Raw genomic sequence first — 21,183 nt, forward strand, 5'->3', positions numbered from 1 at the left:
TGAGTTTTGGATTGAAAAAGTTTTCAAATTTTCTTAAGTGTTTTACTTAACCGATTACACTCTTTTCCTAATCGGTTAAAATGTGCATTAATTGAAAACTTGTTTTCTTGATAAGTCTTAACTACCTTAACGGTAATATTTTAAAATGTTTTGACTTACATTAATTACTTAATCGATTACATGCAATGTTTAATCTGTTAAATGTTTTAAATGTAATCTTGTTACAACAGTATTAATTGCTTAACCGATTACATTAACAATGTAATCGATTAATTTACATTAGTACTGTCATTTCTATAAATAGGCACATAACTCTTTGCATGAAACAACTTTTTGAATCATAAGTTTTATATCTAACCAAGTTTGTTGAGTTCTTAATTGCAAGAGCTTTTGTTCTCCAAGAATCAAGAAGAAATTCATTTGGAAGAAATCAAATCAAGCATTCTTTAAGAAATTGTTGTGCTTACAGAAGATTCATCAAATATGCACTTTCAGGTGTTCTACTGAAAGATCAGACCACTTTGCAATCTTGTGAGATATTGGTTTCCCTGTTACTACTGGCCAGGAAGAGAACTTTAGAGTTCAAGTGATTTTGAGTGCGGTATCTAAACGGCTTTGCAGAAATATCATTGTTCTTTTTTTGTGTTTACTATAGTAGATTTGGAGTTAGAGAGGAGAGTACATTGAGAAGGTGGCTCTATATTTCTTGTTGTAAAACGTGATCTATATAGTGGAAGCCTTTCAATCTCAGGTTGATTGAAAGAGGAACGGATATAGGCATTGAGGTCGAACCAGTATAAACTGTGGTGTTGTTTTCTCTATCCTTTATCTGTTTCATGTCATTACATTCTTTATTTGCTTGCATTCCAAGGAAAGATAAAAGATTTGGGAAAGGTTTTTTAAAGAACAATTTTTAATAATCAAAACCAATTCACTCATCCTCTTAGTTGAGAAACTAGGCCTATCTTTTTCTACACTTGTGAAGAACACCACATGAACACTAACTTTGTAAGCAAGGGAGGCATTTACAGTGGCCAACCCATTATAAACAACCTTATGAAGGAAGAACGACGAAAGCGTTACAAGAGTAGAGTTTGTAGAACTCCTTACACTCAATATCATCCGAAACATGATTCATTTTTGTACTTAATGTATATTGGCAATAGGAGATCAATGTAGGTAGATGTAAATGTAAATTTAAATGTATTGTAACAAATACTTTGAATGTTAATAAAGATGCAGGTTCTTCCCTTTGTAATTGTCATTTTCATTTGAATTGTTGTTGGTCATCATTGTTGATCATTCATCAATTTTGATTTTATGAACAATTTTTATTCCATTTCAATGTCCTTGATAACCGAAATTTGCAAGGTCCATTATGGAGGAAAGACCCAATTTGGGTGTTTTAAGCGAGGTAGGTCAAGTCATGCAACATTTCTAACCAAAACATGCCCAGGTAATCGATTACACACTAGTGCAGTAAAAGGAAACGACACCAGTTATTTTCGTCTATACGCAGCGGTTCATGAACCAAGGTATATACAGGCGAGGTAAAAAGAGGTAGCCTTTTTGCCTCGGTTCTGAACCGAGGCAGTATGTGGGGCTCTTTTACCTCGATTGGATTCGAACCGAGGCGGTAGATGCCTTTTTTTAAAAAAAACATGGAGACTTTTGGCTATTCAGAAAAAGGGCGATTGACGGTAAAGTCGCCCTAGTAGGTGTCGGGGACGACGGTGGGGAGGGAAATTTGCTGGCTACGGTAGGAGGCGTGGAGGTGGAGTGCATGTTAGTAGACACCGATGCGGGAGTTAGGGTTGTGGGCGGATAGGGTAACCTGCATGGTGAGAGAGAGTGTTGGGGATGGGGGAAGAGAGGTTGAAGGTGAAGAGGGTGACGTCTTGGAGGGTGAAGCGGAGCTTGGTAGCGCGGAGGATGACCCATATGAGGAAGACAAGGAAGAGGACTAGGAGGATGAAGGCGACGACGCCAATGAGGATAAAGCGGAGGAGACGATGACCAATGGTGGAGGCAACAATGATGACCAGTGGTGGAGGCAACTGTGGCGAAGCAACAAACTGTTCGGGCAAGATTGGAAGCAACAGTTCGCGTTCTCTGGCGGAAGAAGAAGAAGAAGAAAGACCGAAAATGTGCTTACTATGTTTACGCTTCTGGAATTTAACTATCAAAGAGGTTATTACCTCGGTTATAAAAATAACCGATGCGTAAACCTTCTAGAAAAAATTCAAAATAAAATTGAAAATGAAAATTTTGAAAATATCTACTAACTATAGGCCTCGGTTCGCGCCTAAACCGAGGCATAAAGGGCCTATGACATCGGTTAAAATGGAACCGAGGCAATAAAGGTTGACAAGATGGATTTGAAACGTTCAGAATCAGTTTCTGGCAGGACATATTGCCTCGGTTGGTCAGAGAACCGAGGCAGTAGACCTATTTCGAAAAAGCTGTCAGAGTTTTTTGTCTCGGTTGGTCAGAGAACCAAGGCAGTAGACCTGTTTCAAAAAAGCTGTCAGGTGAAAAGTCTGATTCAGCAGGGTTTTTGGTCTCGGTTGGTCAGAGAACCGAGGTAGTATACCCATTAGGCATCACTTCAAATTGAACTGAGGCATATAGTGTCGCCAGAATTACAAAATTGCCACCGCTTTTTTATACGCTTCGATTTTTCTAAAACCGATGCGTAACACGCGAGTTAAAAAGCCGTTTATTTACTAGTGACAGAGTCCATCTAATCGATTATCAGGGGCTCAAAGCTTGTTTGTATAAAAAGTTATTAGTCACTCCCTAGTTGGGAGAACGTCACTCCCTAGGGTCTTTTTGTGACATTAAGGGTGCCTTTTTGAATATTTTGCAATGGGTAACACATCTTGGAAATGGTTGGTGGTGGGAAATGCTTCAAAACCGTAGTTTGCCAACTCCATTGTGGAGGAAAGACCCAAGGTGGGTTTTTTGAGCGAGGTAGGTCAAGTTCTCCAGCATTTCAAGTCCTCCAGCATTTCCAGTCAACACATGCCCTGGTAATCGATTACAGAGTCCTTGTAATCATTACCAGGGGCTGAAAGCCTATTTGTACATAAAGTTGTTAGTCACTCCCCAATTTTTACATTAATGGTGCCTTTTTGAATATTTTGCAATGGATAACACGTCCTTGTGAGAGTTGACGGTTGGAAGTGTTGCAAAACAATAGTTTGCCAACTCCATTGTGGAGGAAAGACCCAATGTAGGTATTTTCAGCGTGCTAGGTCAAGTCCTACAGCATTTCCAGTCAACACATGTCCTAGTAATCGATTACAGAGTCCTTGTAATTGATAACCAGGGGCTCAAAGCCTATTAGTACATGTTGGTCATTCCCCAACTAGGAGAACGTCACTCCCCAAGGTCATTTTTTTTACTGTATGGGTGTTATTTGTGGTCGTTTTACGTTATGTAGTCTATTTTGTTATATGGTTGAGTAATTTTATTCATACAATTTTGTATTTGCAGCACTCATTGTGGAAAACAGCAGCAAAATTAGTAGTTTTAGTTTCATCGATAATCACGTTGCTTGTTGTCCGAGCTTTGTGATAATTCCTGCACCAACACGTTTCCAAAAAAAAAGTCACTAAAGCAGCAAACTTAGTGTATCACAATTAAACCACTTGCAGCACCCTATTCAGCTCAGTTTGATAGTTACACGTTTCCATTTTCACCAATTCAAACATCACATCAGCTTGAAGTTTCTACTTTCTTTGCCCACCACGGGCCTTGTGAATGGACCAACTTTGGGATTAATGGACCAGTCTCGGAATCAGGAACAAGTAAAAAATTCTGCAGCATCCAAATCTCACTACTCATGCAACTCTCACTGGAAACACACACAGCCATGTTGCCCTATAGGAATGGCAATTGTAGGTTCCACCAAAATTTGTTTGATGAACGCAAAAATTGGCCGTTGTGGTAGCTGGTCAACGATTTCTGTATTAAACACGGACTCCAACTTCCATCGCTTGAAACAACACACCTCATCAAGTTCAAGTTTATCTTGCACACTGCTTAGCCAATTGAGTATGCCAGCTTCTTGAAATCACTTACCATTCCAGCATGAAGGAACCAATTTTATCACCACTCAACACTTCTCAATCAACCAACAGATTTTAGTCATTCTATAAGCTCATGTGCAGAAATTAAGTTTGTGTGCACCAGACCAAGCGAGACAAAACTGCACCAATTAGCTGCACAGAACTTCGGTTGCTTTAGAAAACTCCAGCAATATCACGTTCTATGCACTTGTAGTCTTCTTATTATGTTATTCTCTTGCTTTTGTGTGTTAGTTTTTCTTTACACTCATTGAGGAGCACTTTTACACTTATTAACTCTCGTCGGGTTAAATTAATGTCCAGTGGCAATCTTAATTAAGGGAATGAAATGTGGTCTCCGAAGCGATTACTCATGAATAATAGCAAATCAAGTTATTACTATATGAGCTTGAACATAAATGCTATTATCAAAACAACTCAACATCATCAGAGCATTGTATGAAGTTACCTCAAGTTTGAGTGTCATACCAAATTATATTTAAATTACTTAAAAAGATTTTCAAAGTTCTTTCATTATCGCCAAAAAATCGTAATTCAAAGATATCATCCACCTACATCAAGTACTCTTTACTCGAATTTTGAACTTGGGAGTTTGTGGAACTATTCATATGTATAGTGAATGTAACTTAGATATCTTGTAAATAAATAATTATTAACAAGAAAATAAATAACCACTTAAAAATCAAGTCTAACAAGTGGACTATTATTTATTATATCTGGGTATGTCTAACATAATAAAATTTAATATGATCATATCATTGATCAAAAGATAAGACTACCAAAATCTATAGAAAACACATTCATAAAAATACTTGGATGCATCTAAGAACCCCAAATTCTCTCACGTGAATGCATAAGGGACAAATTTGAAGTTCAATTTGTAACCAGCACGACATGGTATTACATAAATCATTCCCTGTTTTAGTAACAATAACTCTTTAGTAGTTGTACTACTTAATATTCATCCACCATATATAGCCACAAACCCAATATATTGAGGAAGCTTCATGAATCTTGAATAGTCGTATATTCGATTATAATAATGATATGAAAACTTGTTCATTTTTTTGTCATATTTTTTTAATTTTTTTTTTTTACATCTCTTTCTTGGTGGTTGTTTATGTAGGTGTCTACCAAACATTATGCATTTCAGTCACACACGTCTTCCGATAATTCCTTGAGCCATCATTGCTACTATCCCATTTGTTATTTACAAATCCATATAGGTCAACTTAGGCTTGAACACAATGTTCCCTCTCACGCACTTTAACAGCTAAATATTCAGTTTTACTCTGCAAAAAGAGAACACATAAGACTACGTATATAAAATAAATTAGTTTGAATATTCCAATGCTTATATTTGTTTAACTACTCGTGCAATGAAATGATTATAGACTGCAAAAAAATAGTGTCCAAAATTGAAAAGGAAAGAAAACCAAGACCTGGGACCCAAACATTGAGCAAAGGAATCTCACCATGGCTATTATTTAGCCTAGAAACGTTAGGGAATCTCAATAAGATTACCCTTTTACTCAGCATTTCGACAGTAGGACCCAACCACAACACATTTTCACGATGGCATGCTGCAGTAGCTTCATCCTTCAAACCCAAGATTACCATCGATTTTAAAATTGACATGTTTTCATCTTCTATCATTATCTCTCTTGGGAATCTAAATCATTAAAAATAAAAAGTTGAATAATATATAAAAAGAAAAGATTATGAATTTATTGTTTCAAGGTTTTTGATCACATTTGAATTTTTTTTATTGGCGTTGTCTTCCTAATTATCCTCGTTGAAAAAACCTATTACTCTTCATTTTACCTTTTCAATGCATTCCCATGTTTCATATTCTGTGTTACATAGCTTTGAATCCTAGCAGCATAATATTACTTTTAGTTTGTAATAATTCTATCACCTAAACTTGTCCTACATAATTCAGTAGCCACTGTGGTTGGTTTGTTTGTGTTTTTATATCAAATGCGCATAGGATCCATCTCAGGCTCTGTCTGCACTTTCCATCATTCATGTTGACAACTAGTCTTTAGGAAAACATTATCTTTTCAAAAATTTGTGTAGGTTAATGAGCAGTATCATTGCAAACAACTTACATTTATATATTTAACTCTGGGGGTTTGATTAAGAGGCACATTTCCTAACTAATTTTTTTTTGGTTTCAAACCTTAGGCTGATACTTGTGTAATGAGTTATATTTAAGTTTGTCTATGTTCACTTAACTAATCACCAATTTGCAAGTGACTCATTGGGCAACCTTAGAATATTTAGGTGAGTGGCTAACTAGATTATGAGAAAGAGACTCTAAAAAATAGAAAAGATTGTTCACCTATTCAAAGACTGGTCATTTGACCTTATTTGTGGATTTTAACGTGTACTAGCACATTGAGCCACATACCAAATATATGCATGAAAAAGTAAATCATTCATTAAGATGAGACACAAAACTAAACACTCAAATAATCCTGAAAAACAAATGGAAACAAATCTATGGGCTTGGCCCAATGTATAGAAGCAAAAGCCATTACATGCCCCTTTCTTTCTTACTCCACCCGTGGTTTTTTTTATGCATCTTCACAGATTTTGGATTGGAAATATATAAATTGACTCGGTCAAACGTTTGATTTGCACCATTTACAAACAAATTTCACAAAACTGATTCTATAATCTATAAATGTATTTTAGATTATACAATCTACAATATATTTAGGATTAAATTTTTTTTTGTCATAAACTATTATAAAAAGTTATGATTTGTCAGTAAATTAAATTATAAAATATTTTATTCTTACAGAAAGTAATATAAATCATTCTTTTCAACCAATAATATGTTCAGGTTAAGTTATAGTCTACTATTATCTCTTTATCACATGGAAAGATCCCACTTTTTGGGAGCGTAACTTTCATAAAATACAAACACTAAATACTTTATAATTTAATTTAAAAATAACTTTTTATAATTATCTGAGAACAAAAAATATATTTAATTCATATATATATATATAGATGTATATATATATATATATATATATATACACACATATATATATATATATATATATGTATATATATACATATATACATATATATATATATATATATATATATATATATGTATATATATATATATATATTCTGAATTATATTATTCATTTTTAAATTATATAATTTAAAATACATCTAGAAATACAATCTTCAATATATTTTCAAATCAAAAAATATATAATTAACTATACAATATGAATTACATTTCCATTCCATATTGTATAGTGCACATTATATTTTCAAATCTCAAAACATATTCTACATTGTAATGTTACACTTTCGTATTATGCAATTAAAAATATATTTTAAAATTATGAATTATATAATAAATAATACATTTCTAAACTATAGATAATTTAAAATATACATTTCTAAACATAGTATCTAATTTCTTTTATAAGGCATTAGGAAATATTTATATTCTTTCGTATTCTACAGGTTGTTCACATTATTATTTTTAGAAAATTTATATTCCTTATAATTAGTGGAGACAAAAATATAAAAAAAATGTTTAAACTCTAAATCAATATTTTATACTATTTATTTAGTTTCCTGTATTAGATTTAATTAGGGAATGGTGCTTAATTGTTCAATATTTTCCCAGTTTTTGTATTTGGTTTTATTTGACCACTAATTAAATTCTTATTTTAATAATTTGAATTATCTGAACTTAATTATTCTTGTTATTATTTTATGGCAATTTTTGGAATCATAATTGGGACTTCAAGAGGGTTGTCACGTCATTTGGTTTTGTCCACATTAGCATTTAGTTTTATTTTGGTTGTAGTTTTGTTTTTTGGACCAGATTTGTATTTATGGGAAGACCTTTGCACATTGGGCCTAGTTTTGGTCATTTTTGGAAGAGACCCAAGTTGTGACTGACTTACTAACTTAGGGTTTTGTGCCCAAAGGGGGTAGACTACTTCATTCAGCACATATTCACGTTTCGGGGACTGGAACAAGGGAGGGGCCTCTCATTAGGCTTCATTTTGTATTTTCGCTTTTTACAACTTGAGTAAAAGTTCATTTTGGATTTGAATTTTGTTTTGCTCATCTTATTTCTGCATTGTGGTTTGAATTTCGTTTGCAATCCCATCTTAGCATTTCGTTTCTAGTTTCAATTGCAATTTTCCACTTTCGTTTTCGTTTTCATTCATGTTTTTTGTGGTGTTGCTTCGTTTTTGTGTTGTTGTTTAGTTTTGCACTTGCTTTTTATTGTTGGTGTTGTGATGATGTTTCATTTTCCCTTTTTATAGTTTTGTTTCTATTCATTTTTCACCTTTATGCATTCATTTTTAGTTTCGTATTTCCTCTCTGCATCTATTTTGAGTTGTTGAATTTAGTTTGGTTTTGTTTCTAGATTAATCTCACTATTCCAGTTCATATTGTGAATTTCGTATTGGTTATAAGATGATGATTTCGAATTGGTTTTGCTGTGTTAAACTAATTTTACTAGTAGCTTAATTTGTTTGGGTTGGTCATTAGTGTTGTTGCAATGTTTCCATGAGGTTTCTGAGCTGTTATTGTAATTGTTGTGCTGCATAGTCTTGCATCATGTTTAATCAGTTTTGCACTTGCAATTAGGTCACACTTAGTAGTCTAATTGGGTTTAATTCTTGCTTAGTCAATTAATTATGCATAATCAATTAATCATGTGCAATTCGTTTGCTTAATTCATTTTAAGGAAAACCCAATTGATCTTCGCTTAGTTGGTTGATTGGTGTTGGATTAGGGTGACAGCAGCATATAATTCATTGCTAATCAAGGATTGGAAGCATTGTAACTGAACTAATAACCAGTCTGTCCTTAATCAGTGTTTTAATTCGAGTCTTTGTTAGTAAAACTGTCCAAAATTATCCCTCCACTACGTGTTTGACCTATTGTCAAAACCACATTTGGTCCTTGAGAGATGATCTAGGAGTCACTTCCTAGCATATACTGCACTTTAATTGCATATTAATTTGATTCGGGTACGACCTCAATCAGTATGTCTTTGTTTTTTGCACAAATTTCAATTAGATTATCAAGTTTTGCTCAATTGAGTCCTTTTTCTTAAATATGTAACAAATAGACCCAAATCGTTAATGTTATATAAATCATCAGGAGCAGTGCACAATAAACATTCTTATGTGAATTTTTTATGACATGGAATTCAATTTTCATTTGTGAAGGTATACCATATTAAAGGTGCAAGGAAGGAATTGAAGAAGAATTGGGGATTTAAATCATTTGTGTGTTCGTTGGTGATTGAAGGTTGTCAACAGTTAAGGTGACTTTCATTCCGTGTGTGGTCATCGATTATTTTACTTTATTGGATATTTTGTTGTAGTTTTGGGATGAGAATGTTTTGTTGTTGAGGTAGAAATTGTTATTTCTTATGCAGAGTCTTGTTTAATGAGATCAAGTTATGATCCTCTATTTCATTTTAAAATTTGTATAAGTTGTGATCCTCCATTTGGGTTTTTCGGTGGTAGGGACCCTAATTTGCCCCTTATTTGGTTGTTTTGGTGGTAGGGACCATAATTTGTTTATTATTTTTTTGGCATAATTTACAGGTGCAAAAATATATAGGATAAAATATTTGAGAGTGTTTTGAAGTGGTTGTTCACCATAATGTACACTTTGTAAGTGATGATGATGGGAAATTGCAATTTGTTGGGAAAACAACACAATGGTTGTGTGACCTGGATATGTGGAGATATTTTGATATTGTAAGTGGACTAAAAGACTTACGACATGTTGAAAGAAAGGAGTTGTGGTACTTTTTAGGAGGTGGGTCAGTGTTGGACGATAGGTGATGGAAACCTAATTAGGCAAACCATCCAAAGGAGTACTAACTCATGCTAAGTCTAGGAAAGGAAAGTTGAAGAAGAACTTTTAAAGGCTCTTTCTTAATTTTCTTTCTCTATGTCTAAGAAGGATTCCTCTTTTAATACTATACACACACTCCTTCCATTAAAAACACACCAAAGCATCATTCATCTACTTCCATTCCGCTGCACTTTCATGGCTTGTTGTTTGGAGTTGCAACCTGCAAGTTCCAGGCTTGACAAGCTTCCATCAATAGGTTGGGACTTTTGATTGATGAAAATGATGTTATGCATATCGTTAACATAACCATGCTAAACGGTGTAGTGCATCTATATGTCATGCATAATGATGGAAACCCATTTAGGGCATTCCATTCAAAGGAGTACCAACTTAAGCTAAGGCTAAGAAAGGGAAGTTGGAGAAGGACTTTTATAAGCTCTTTCTTAATTTTCTTTCTCTAAGTCTTAGAAGGATTCTCTTTAATATGTTTATATGTGTTTCGTAGGATCTAATAAAGCTAGGAGATCATGGTTCAACTAGCCAAGAAGCTTGATAAATCAAGAAGCAAGGAAACATTAAGAATGGAGAAGCAAGCCAAATCTTCACTTGAGGAAATCTGGCGCCCAACGGATGAGGGTTTGAGCCTAGTGGTTGAAACTACACTAAACTTGTTGTCCACGTGCTGCTGCTAGCTTGTTGCCCACGTAGCCACTCGTGTTTCTTCACCAAGTTGTTTGCTTATTGTCCACGTGGAGCTTCACGTTTATTCACCCTTGCACAGCTGGTATTGCTAGAATGTTAGCTGAGTGAAGGCGTGAACCAAGAGCTTTGTATTTTTCCTTTTAAATAGCTTGCTAGCCATTGTAAAAGAGACCTTTGATTTGAATGAAGAATTGGTTTCTGTTGATTCTTTCCAGAACATTCTTCTTGTTGAAGGCCAACGAGGGAGAGCTTGAGAGTTTCCTCTAGCCTCTCTCCCTAGCTAGGCTTCCATTCCTAGCATTCCTCTACACCGTCCACATCATATTTCAGCACCAATACCTCTGCCTTCATTCCATTTTCTCCATCGTCGTTTCATCAATTTCTTATCACCGAACCACTGTTCGATTCAATCTTCCTCTGTCTCAACCTTATCTTCATCACCGAATCATCCATTCTCCTTCAATCCAGCCATCGAACACCGTTTGAAGAGTGGCTTCCATAGTTTATGCTTCCTCCGGTCATCATCATCATTCTTCAATCCATTCAGCTGGATCCTTCTTCCATCAAGTGGTATCAAAGCTATGGTCGTCCATGCATCCATAGCTAAGTTTTTTTCCTTCCATTTTCTACTGCATTTCTATTCCACATGTGTTGTTCTGTTGTTATTTTGTTCCAGTCCACTATTTCATTTCCTATCATTAAAATAAAACAACTATAAGAAAGTATGGACCAAAATGTCAAACCTTGAGAGTCAACAATGCAAGCTTTTTACTATTAGAGTTGATCTCCCAGACAACATCATTTCTATATCGTTTAGTGCCTCTTTTTAGTCATCATACATGATTTACTTTGTTAAACACTTGGTGATACAAGTTGCTTGAATGTAAATGCATAAGTGTTTAGCCTATGTATTTCTTTATTGCATCAAACATTATCTATTTGGTCATAATTACTCTAATATTCATTATGTATATTTTTTTCCTAAAGATTCAGATAGACGATTTTAATCGTCAAGCATTTGTCTTTTGGCATATCCAATTGTTTAGACGCTTCTTTTATAAACAATATTGTTTGATAAACTTTAAAACATGGGTTTTTAGACAGTCCAGCTTCTTTTAGACGATTTTGTCTCAAGATAAAGTTGATCCAATATCATACTTAGCTTGGGAGAAAAAGGTTGAAAAGCTTCATCATTTATTGTTAGGTGTACTAAATATCATATAGTTAGGTTATGTACTTCTAGGATTGTAAGCGAAGCATGTGAGTGGTGCAATCAAAGATGGTATGGTGTTGAGAATGGTAAAAAATCACCAACTAGAGATTGACATGTTTAAGAGCATGCATGAGAAGAAAACTTTTTCCACCTTCATTTAAGAGAAATCAAGAGCTTAAACATGAGAATACACAAAAATCGCATACAACGTCGAATATTTTGAGCTTTTAACGACGAATTCGCAAACGGCGTCCTATCAAGAGATGCTAAATTGACGTCAAATTTAAAAAATTCGACATTAACTTAATGTCGAATTTTGTTAATATATGACGCTAACTTAAAGTCGAATTTTGTCAATATTCGACGTGTATCAATTTTTTTTTAATTAATTGTTATCCTTTTTCACAACTCTACGACACCTGAAAAACAGAAAAACAACAAATTTCAGTTTTCGGTATTTTATAAAACAAGAACTATGAACGTGTAGTATCAAAAACAAACAACAATAACCAACAACAAACAAGTTCAATCAAACAATAACAACAAACAAGTTCAACCAAACAACAACAAACAAGTTCAACAAAAAAACAACAAACAAGTTCAACAAATAAGTTCTTCAAAACGAAAACGAAAACTAACCTTCAAAAGGTGGGTTCGTTGGAATAAAGTTTCGTCACTAGTGACAGAGAAAGCAGAATGCGCCTATGAAGGATAGGAGCACGAAAATAATTGATTAAGACAAACGAAAATCATACATAAAGTAATTAATTAACATGCATTTGTATCAAATGAAAGAAAGTTTGTAAAGCGAATAAATCATACATGTGATAGTCGTCAAACTTCATTCGAAAAAAGTTTGAGAAGAGGAGATGGTATCGCGTGCTAAGATAAAGTAAATGAATTTTCAATCTCCAGCTCAAATTTTTATTGAATAACCTTTTGACGTCTAACCCTTGAACATTCGACGTTTGATATCATTTTACGTCGAATTACAATTCTAAACGACGTTTAATAATTTCATTTATTTACAAAAATGTCACCGGTCATTTTTAACGTTGGATATTCAGTGGTTGGACGTTGAACGCGTGACGTTATACATTGTTTTTGTACTAGTGATACAGAACTCATGGAGAGAGGTACAGAATTACTTATAACTGAAAAGGAGTTCTTTCATGGAGAGAAGGAGTTTAAAGAGGAAGTTAGAAGCTCTTGAGGGATAAGGAGAGAAGAGAGATTGAAATAAGAAAAGAAGAGCAAATACAACTAGCTAGGCGAGCAAAAGAGAAGAAAGCGAAAGAGAAGGAAGCTCTAAGAGCTAGAGAAGAGGAAACTCTAAGAGTTAAAGTTGAAGAAGCTAGAAGACTTAGAGAGGATGAAACTATAATAGAAAGGGAGGAGAGAGAAAAGAAAGAGAAAGAAGAAAAAGAGAGAAGAGAAAGGGAGGAGAGTGAAAAGAAAGAGAAAGAAGAAATTAAGAGAAGAAAAAAATACAGGGGAGAGATCATATTTAAGGAGGAAGTGCTACTAAAAGCACCCCCCACTTCCACAATTATAACTGAGTCAAAAATTTTAAAAGGAGTTTTTGAATCTTTTAATTCTTCTCATGTCATTAATGATTCTCATTTGTTGATTTCAACCTTTACTTTTGAAAATTTTTTAACTCCATTCTCACTTCCCATTGTTTTAAACTCCTCAATAGATTTTGAAAAATATCACTTTGTGTTGTTATTGCCTGACAAGTTACAAATGACTCAAAGTGGACAAAAACATTTTTATGAACTATGTCTTATTACTCTTAAAGGAAATCATTTAAAAAAAGTATTATTCTTTAATTCTTAAAAAAAATTATTCAAATATTGTTGGATGGTTATTGTAAGTAGATCTTTGATCCAAGAAGAGATAAAAAGCTAAATTTGTGGTTCCTTAGATATGTTTTCGATCAGAGGACAAGTCGTCTTCAAGAGAGAAAGTATAATGGAAAGTCATCCAAGGATCTACAACATGGACCAATGGCAAGACCTAATCCTTTTTCTTGATTATAATTATATGATTAAGAGTAATATATTTTGTATAGGATTAGCCTTTTCTTTGTGTAAAAAGTCTTTTCTTAGGATATATTGATTTTGGAGTTGTAATTTGCGTTCTGTAAGAGTATAGTTTTGGTTTTACAAGATGACTTTTGAGTGACTAGGAAAACTAAGTGGTTTTTTGGGCTACCTTGGACCTTAAGTAATCTTAAAACAATGCTTATGGGTCAAGACATCCTCTAAAGGAGCATCCATTTGAAACTAACTAAGATTATTGAATTATTTAGTTTCAAAGGTACATGCACTACTCACTCTTGAGGAAGGTTCTTGAAACTTTTTAGTCGAAGGTTCTTTGTACCTTTTTTTGTATCTTTGAGACTTGGGTTAACTCCTTCATTTTATAAATAGGAGTGACTTGAGCTTTGCAAAACAAACATGAAAATATATAGAGATATTCTATCAATTTTGCAGCTCTTTTATTCCAATTCCACTAAGATATATTATCTTCTTAACTTCTCCTCAACCTTCTCCTTGAGGGTTGATTCAACCTCCTTCAAGTCACACATCCAATCTCACTCTTGAAACATGTTCTCATTCATCATTTAAAGCTTCTCCTTCATCATTTAAAGCTTTTGCATCCCGATACATCATCTCCGTGGTAGCAACTTCAAGTTTTATGAAATGGATTTCCATTATTTGGTACCAAAGCTTGTTCCTTAAAATGCATCATGTTCCATCATTAGTGTCAACTTTATAGATCAGTTAAGAGTCTTTTGGTCATTTACCATCATTTAGTTTTCGAGCAAGCCACTTTTCAATAATGTATAAGAGTAGCTAGAGGAGCTAGTGTCGTAGGCTTGTTCTTAGGTTAAACTTAAATTTTAGGGTTTTATTAATAATTTTGTTTAAATATTATTTTATTATTTTTTGAGTCTAGTAATAATTAGTTTGATTTTGATAGAGATAAAATAAGAGTACATAATTATGATTTTCGGTTTATCTAGGTACAATATTATTTTATGATCGATTAAGCAGATTTTATTTTTAAGATAGTTGATATTTTATTTTCAGATTTTATTTTTATTCCCGTAATATTGTAAGTGTCACGACTTATTAAAGCCCTTCAATTATCAATGAATAACAAACTCAATTTTTGGAAAATATTTGAGTGTGTGTATCGTGAGATTTTCTTAACAGTGGTATCAGAGCTTTATGCTCTGAGTACCGAGAGAGAGGATAGAGTCAAACACCGTGAGAGAAAAAGTGAGTGCTTGATTTTTTTTGTGAGAGAGATGGAAAAAGTAGTCAATGGGATGAGTGTGCCACAATTGTCGAAAAATATTAATTACGACAATTGGTCTTTGCAAATGAAGGTTCTTCTTGGATAATGTAGGGACATAGTGAAGGACGGGGTACAATGAACCCGTGGATGATGAGCATCACATAGTGAACCAAATTGCTGCATTGAAAAAGACACGAGTGAAAGACATATCGGTTTTGAACTTTCTATATAATGCAGTGGATGAATCTGGATTCGAGAAAATAGCTAATGCAAAGTCAGCAAAAGAAGCATGGGAAATTCTGAAGGTGGCATACAAAGGAGATACCTGCATGAAGCAGGTTCGAGTACAAGCTATCAGAAGAGAGTTTGAACATATGGAGATGGATGAAAAGGAGGAAGTTGTCGAGTTTATAGCTCGAGTGCAGAAGATGGCCAACCAATTCAAAATGAACAGAGAGAGGTTCCTCCTAACCGGGTTGCGGAAAAGATCTTGAGAAATTTGACGGATGATTTTGAAAGTATCATGGTCACTATTGAAGAGACAAAGGATTTGTCAACTCTCACTATGGAGGAGTTAGTTGGGTCATTGAAAGCTCACGAATTGAGGAAGAAAAAGAAAAAGAGAGAACTCAATGATCAAGAACTAAAGGTACAATTTGACTCGAATAAAACTCGGATTACTTAGAGTCGAGGTCCTCGCGGTAGATGACGAGGAAGCCAAGGACGAGGTGAACGTGGCCAAGATAATTTTGAGAACGATAATGAAGACCACACTGGTCAGCAGAGTTGGTGTGATCGAGGACAAGGAAAAGGCCGAGGAGATCGGTCAGGAGTTGAGTGTTTCAAGTGTGACAAGTATGACCACTATGCAAACGAGTGTAGATCAAGCAAGTGCTACAATTAGGCAAGCCATATTGCAAAGTATTACAAGGTAGAGACAAAGGGGGAGACAAATCTCCTTACTGAAGATGTAGGACTACCTTTTAGATAACGAAGGATGTGATTGGCAGCTTGTTGGTGTAGGGTGCTAGGAGCGAAGACAAATTGACTGAGATTGTTGACAAAAAAAATTATGTCAGGTCTGGTGCTAGTGAGATATATAAGGCATCCGATGATTCTACGATAGGATGAGGGGTCTTCATCATTGAGGAGGTCTTCTTGACTAGTTAACCAAGAGGAATGTGCCATAGGAGTGGGCGTAGGGGCACAATTAAGCATTCCAGCTTCTGTAAGGAGATCAAGGGTGTATTTTAGTTGACTAAGGTCAATGCCAAAACTATTCCGAGCGACTTCCAAACCAAGAAAGTAAGTAAGATTACCCAAATTTTTGATATGGAAGAGATTGTCAAGAGAAGTGGTGATGTGTTGTATCTCGATGGTGTTGTTTCGCAAAAGAACAATGTCATCCGCGTAGATTAAGATGGCAGAAGTATGACAAGTATCATGTTTCAAAAAAAGAGAGTGATCAACATTGGAACATATGTAATTATTTGACAAAAGAAAAGTAGAAAGTTTGTCATACCATTGCCGGCCAGCTTGTGTCAACCCGTATAGAGATCTTTGAAGTTTGTACACTTGATTTGGATTGTGAGTAGGGAGGCCAGGAGGAGGTTGCATGTAAACTTCTTCATGTAAGTCACCATGCAAGAAGGCATTGTTGACATCAAGTTGCTTTAAGATTCATTGGTTAGAGGCAGCAATGGCAAGGAGAAGGCGTAAAGTAGTTAATTTGGCAAGAGGGGCAAAGGTTTCAAGGTAGTCAAGGCCTTCAAGCTGAGTGTAGCCCTTAGCAACAAGGTGGGCTTTGAATCTGTCAATTGACCCATCAAACTTGTGTTTTATTCTATATATCCAACGACATCCAATAACAATTTTTCCTGGAGGAAGATCAGCAATGATCCAAGTTTTATTGACTTCTAAAGCTTTGAGTTCATCATGCATGGCTTAGGTCCACTGAGGTATTTTAGACCCTTCCTTGTAAGTGCCAGGTTCAGTTGTGGAGGAAATAAATAGAATGGTGTGCCTAAAATCAGAAGAAAGCTTGTTGTAAGAAATAAAATCAATAATAGGATATCTAGTGATATTGTGAGTTTGGAAATCTGTGAGGTAAGCAGGAGGACATTTGGACCGGGTTGAACGTCTGATAATATCATTGTGTTCATGAACATTAGTGACATCATCACTGGAGACAGTAGGAGGATCAGGATCAGCAGTATGTTGGACGTCCATGTTGTCCTCATTAGTGTTGGTGATCGGATCATTAGGAGTTGGCACAAGAATAAGATTATTAGGAAAGTTAACATTATCATAATCATGATGATAATTATGAGGAATAGGTAGAGAAAGAGAGTTAGAGTCATGAATATTATTGTGAGAGGAAGTATATGGAAAGAAATCTTCATGAAACAACGAGAAATATCTATCTTATGATTTTGTAAATTAAGAAATTGATAACCTTTTGTATGTTGTTTGAAGCCAAGAAAAACACCAAGAACAACCCTTGCATCAAGTTTCTTCCTATTAGCAGCTAAGGTGGAGACATAACAGAGACAACCAAACACACGTAAAGCAGATATATCATAAAGTTTGCCATTTAATTTTTCATAAGGAGTAGCATTGTTAAGTAAAGGAGTAGGCATGAAATTTATTAGTAAGGTAGCATATTCAGCAGCAAAACACCAGAAAATAGTAGGTAAATTAGCTTGAAATAGTAGAGAACGAGTGACATTCAACAAATGCTGGTGTTTTCGCTCAACAATACCATTTTGTTGTGGGGTTTCATTACAAGTGATTTATTGGTTAATACCTTTAAGAGAAAAGAAATTATGCATGGCAAACTCAATTCCATTATCAGTATGGATAGTTTTTATGGTGGTTGAAAACTGGTTTTCTATATTTGTAATAAAATCAGTGATGGTTTTTCTAACAACAGATTTATTAGGCATGGGTATCAACCAAGTATATCGGGAGAATTCATCCACAATAGTCAGAAAATACTTAAAACCACGTTACAAGGGCCTCATATATCAACATGAATAATATCAAAAATATTCATTGTATTAGAGTTGTTATCATGAAAAAGGTAACTATTTTTGTTTAGCACGATGACAAGTATCACACATGTATGTAAGATGATGAACAATAAAAGGGTATTTAAGTTTAAGACCATGCAATATGATATCAGAAGGATGTCCTAATCTTAGATGCCATAGGCCAAGATCATTTACAGTATTGTTAGCAGAACATACAGTAGGCATATTGAAGAAAAATCTGAAACATATAGGCCACCAATGAGTTTAACTATAGAAATCTTCTCTTTGGTCTGAATGTCTTGTATAGTACAGCCATGTAAAGAAAATGTCAGTTCACAATTATTAGAATAGATTAATTTAGATATTGAGATAAGGTTAAAAGAGAATTGTGAGACATAAAGAACATCAAAGAGTTAGATCTTGTGGTTGAGGTTAACAGTTCAAGAGTACTCAGAATAGACAATAGTATCATTGGGTAAAGCAATTTGAATACGTTTAATTCTTTTATAAGAAGAAAAACTTTTTAAAGTAACACTTATATGGTCTGTAGCTCCTAAGGAATAGAACTAGAACAGATTAGTAAAGCAAGAAAAGGGACTTAAGTTGAACCAATACTGAACAGATTTGATTTATAAATTGGCATACCAAACTGTTTGACATTGCGCCTCAGAGAAACTTGTTTTATTTTTCATATTTGATGTTTTGAATTAGAGGCAGCTATTGTGAATTGCACTAAGTCCTTCAACTCTTTTTTTTTTAACTTGTAACAGTAGGATTAATCCTTAATTGCTTCAAATGTTATTGACTTACAGCTCTTGCTACAATCCACAATAGACTAAGATCAATGTAGTTTACAAATCAGCACTTTACTTGCATCAGATTAATGGTTCAACTTAATAAAAAGAAAACACATAATTGGTTTCATTGATAACTTTTGACTCTAGCATCAAATTTCACTCTTAACCAAAACTGTAGAAATTGAACTTGAATAACAAAACAGCAAACACAAATGACTCTTGAATATGATTGAACTAGAAGCTTAGCAATGAACTAATACCAAGCAGAACAAACACACACTCAAAACATTAACATAGACTTCAAAGAAAAACCAATTCGGTGTAGTTGGCCAAATAACAAATCTGCTAATTAATCAATGTGCAACTGAGCTAGGCTGAGCCTTTCATTGCTCACTTGGTATGCACTTGTTACTGATTAGGCAGAAACAGATTCAAGAACATGAGATTCATTATCTCCACCACTGAAATCTGTCACCAAGCTCATTTATCCAAATATCATAGCTTATTTAAGGTGAACAGAACTTACTCAGTGCAAACAACACAAATGAATCACAAAACACAAGCATCAGCTAGTTAAACTCGAATTAAATTGACAATTAAAACAAAGCACAAGACTAGAACATGACAGAAATGTGATTTTCAAATTAAAAGACTCAAACAAATTGGATTCACCGAATAAAATGATAAAAAAAAACATTGACTCAAGGCACAGACATGCACAAAATCAGAAAATGAGTTCAACATCAAACCAGAAAACACCTGGAATTGATTCAATGAAGACACAAACCAGATCACAAGACAGTAATAGAAAATGATGAACAAATCAGAAATTGAACGAAACAAAACGCAAAAAATCAAAAAGAGATGAAACTATCAGACGATGACATGAAACAGAACGCGAATCAAATGAACAAAATATGAATCGGCCAAGACCGAATCGAAACAACTCAACTCGGACTCAAGCGAAAACAACGGGAAAACAGAGAACGCGAGACAACTTACCTCTGAAGCGTGCTCGAACCTGAGCTCTGAATACCACTTGATGGACGAACGTCCGAGGAGAGGACGAAGGTGCGTGTCGCGATGTCCTTCGAAGCTTCCTCCAGAGATGAACGCAGCGGAAAATGATGACGAAGCTCTAAATCGAGAGACAAACTCAAGAAAAACCTAAGATCTAAGGTTTAAACGGTGGAAAACCTAGAGACTGAAGGAAAAGGCAAATCGGACCGATTAAGCGGTGGAAAAGTGAAATGGAACCAACTAATTGGTTGAAGTTGAAGATTGAATGGTGGAAAGTGGTTTAAATGGTGAGAAATGGAGAACGATCGGTGGAAATCAAAGGAAGTGAGTGAAAACCCTAGAAGAAGATGAGGAAGTGTGGTGAACGAAGAGAAGATACCTTCGAAGACGCGTATGGAGTGTGGATCTGTGGTTGGAGACGAGGAATTCTCGAGAGCGAGAATGAGATGCTCTGAGATGTGGCTGGATGCGCGAGAGAATTAAATGCACAAAGAAATGAGAGGCGCGGTTCTGCGAGAGTGAAGGAGGAATGAAGATGTGGATGTCGAGTGCTGGATGACGCGTGGCTAAGGAGACTGACGTCACTGAAGCAGAGGGGAGCAATGGTGACGTGAGATAGAAGCACGGTGGAATTTGGAAAATGGAAGAATAAAAATGAAGGTAGTGTGCTGGAAGGTGGCTAGAGGGAGTCTTTGGACTCTCTAGCCTGACTTTCAAGAGAGAATAGTTTCTATTTCAGAAAGTCTAATTCTCATTAATCTCAAAAGTGAATGATACAGTGATGGAGACGGGTATTTATAGTAACCCATGCTCCTTACAAGCTAACCTATAAAAGGTAAAAATACTAAACAAGGACTACGTCGAGCAGGATTACATCATAAGAGTAGGACTAATATTACCTAAAAAGTATTGATTTGCTGAAACGGAACCGATGTGGTGAACTTGGGCCGAAGTAGAGGAGTCATTCAAATTGTGGCTTTTGAAGAGATTAGCCAGTATTTGAAATTGTTGTGATATAAGACAAATGGGTTCAGTATTGTCAGAATTATTGTCTTTGATATTTCCATTGTCTTCTTGAACAGAAGTATGGTGAATCTAAGTGCTCTTGTTGTAGAGTTTATGTCCTGGAGGAAACCCATGCTTTTTAT

The sequence above is a fragment of the Vigna umbellata genome, chromosome 1 (assembly GCF_029865625.1).
Source record: "Vigna umbellata cultivar VRB3 chromosome 1, Vumbellata_1.0, whole genome shotgun sequence".
In the NCBI taxonomy this organism is placed as follows: Eukaryota; Viridiplantae; Streptophyta; class Magnoliopsida; order Fabales; family Fabaceae; genus Vigna; species Vigna umbellata.